The sequence below is a fragment of the Musca autumnalis genome, unplaced genomic scaffold (assembly GCF_047663935.1).
Source record: "Musca autumnalis isolate F117 unplaced genomic scaffold, ASM4766393v1 scaffold_5, whole genome shotgun sequence".
NCBI classification, from domain to species: Eukaryota; Metazoa; Arthropoda; class Insecta; order Diptera; family Muscidae; genus Musca; species Musca autumnalis.
Window position 1 is genome coordinate 8,266,330 of NW_027412088.1, and position 2,469 is coordinate 8,268,798.

A 2,469-nucleotide genomic window follows, 5' to 3' on the forward strand; every position below is an offset into this window, starting at 1 on the left:
TTTCAGGAATGAAACATCTGTCTCTTACTACCCTTGCAGGTATCGATCGGTCTCTTTAGCAACATTAACCCTCCCTTTTATTTCCCTTTTTTATAAACAAGGTCCAAGATGCAATGATGTTAAATTCCCATCTCTCCTGTATCCAAGCAATAGAAATGTAAACAAAGAAAAACCCTGACTGTGTGAAAAGTAGTGAACAAAATTTCGTCATCAAAACCCGCCAAACCGACAACGAACGATGATGATAACAGCAAATAAGGAATGCTAAAAAAAATATTTTAGATTCTAAAATTTAGATTTTCTGTTGTTTACCGCCTTTTGCTTGATTCGTTGGTGGTGGATTTGTTGCAGTTGTGTTGACAGTGGTGTCAAAGGGGCCAACAGGAGAATTAAAAACAAAAACATTGGCTGGTAGTAGTAATTCAACAGGGACGGATTAGTTAGGGGCCTTTTTTGCGACACGTGTAAAACAGTAAAGTAACTTCTTTAGTACTAGTAGTAAGTTTGCATAGTAGTGGATTAAAACAAATCTGTGGATTTATGCTGTTCCATTCCATTGGGAGGTTGACCTGACATAAAGTTCTAATGTAAGCACGAGTTTTAGTCAGACTAAAACTATTAATGCAATAAGAGTGTTGTCGGTATCTAAATTTTTGACCGAAGTTTGCTTCATACGAAAATTGTGATTGAGAATATTTTGAAAAGAAATTATGCAGATTTTTCCATAAATAGCAGAAAACCCTTGACTTAAATTCAATGTTGTTTGTTGGCATTATAAACACTATATTTAAAAAAAATTGTAATCATTTTTTATGGATTTTCTCCTTTGGGTTTGAGCTTAATGATCGAAGATTTTTTGCAAGTGAAAAAGGAAAGCCGAAGATTCGAACCCACACAACCAACATATTATGGGACCGGTCTCGCTGTTTGTTACGCAGCTCAACAGACATATTTTCAGGCAAATCCTTTTATATTTTTCGTATTTGACATTATTTTCAATGTTTTGAAAACAAAACTTTTCGTTACAGAATTGCCTTTTAGTCCCAATTTACATTAGGCGAGTTTACTTGCGGCAATTGTCAGTTTGATGGAGAGAGAGGTGAGGTATATGGTTACCCTTTGCCTCTCAACATCCTCTCTCACCCACAAACTGACAATTGCCGCAAGTAAACTCGCCTAATGTAAATTGGGACTTATAAGAGGCAAGTTTAAAACGGAACGAGAAAAATTGCCGCAAGTAAAGTCGCCTAATGTAAATCGGGACTTACATTAGGCAATTTTCCTTGCGGCAATTGTCAATTTGTAGGTGATAGATGGTGTTGAGAGGCAAAGGGTTACCATATGCCTCACCTCTCTCCCCATCAAATAAATATAATACCGTTCGTATAAGCTTATGTAAACCAATTAGCCCCTATAAAGTCTTAAAGACGCTGGGGCAACATAATAAACTGTAATGAATTTTTTTATGAAGTAAATAAAAATAATAAAAAAAAACTGACAATTGCCGCAAGGAAAATTGCCTAATATAAATATGGACTTAACAACACAACACATTGTCGTATGTCAAACTGTCCTGAGTGCGTTTATGCTAACAAAATAGGTGTGTTCGTTTACTTAATAATTTGTACAAATTTGTAGAAATCCAGTTGTGAACGACTAAGGTCTTTTGCATTGCACTGAAGAGTAAACCAACAATATCTAGTAAAAATTTGTAAAAATTTTGAGTAAACGAACACACATAATGTCAAACGTTCCAATGAAAATGTCAAATGGCTACCATGCATCCATGAAGTAGTAAGTACACTACACTGAATTAAAAAGTTCGTATTGTTTTTGTCGTGATATTCTGTTCTATCGCCATATTTATGGAATGAAACGCTGTTCTCAGTTGTGATTTGCTTGGAATCTTTTGCGAAAATGTCAAATGACTGGGCATTAAACGAGGTCCCCACATCTCCCGAAATGATGACAATCAGTTGATGCCTACTCCTATGGCATCGAATGACGTTGTCTTCTCCTATTTTTTGCTATACAAATTAGGCCGAGTAGAAACTAGCACCATGTTTGATGGCATCTGATTAGCTGCTACGCAGATTTTGCCATTTCTTCCAGTTTGTTTGCAATATTTGCCAATTTTGCGTTCCCGAATTGAACAAATTTGAATGGGAAAGCAATTTTTGCCAGCTTTACCATAAAAACAAGTACGGGAACACAATGAATATTTTCCCAAATCGTTTCTTTCTAAGCGTTGAATACGTTTGATTGCTATTAATCTATCACCACCCTTTAGCAACGATTCGACGTCATTCATAAACAATAAACCACTCATTGTTTTTTTTTTTCATTTACCTCGTTACGTACGTACATAAAGGCCCTTATCGCAGGCCCCCCATCAGCTAACTGCTACTACATCCTCTCAAACAGCAGCAACCAAACCCTGTTCTTTGCATTATTTATTGTGAGGGGTTT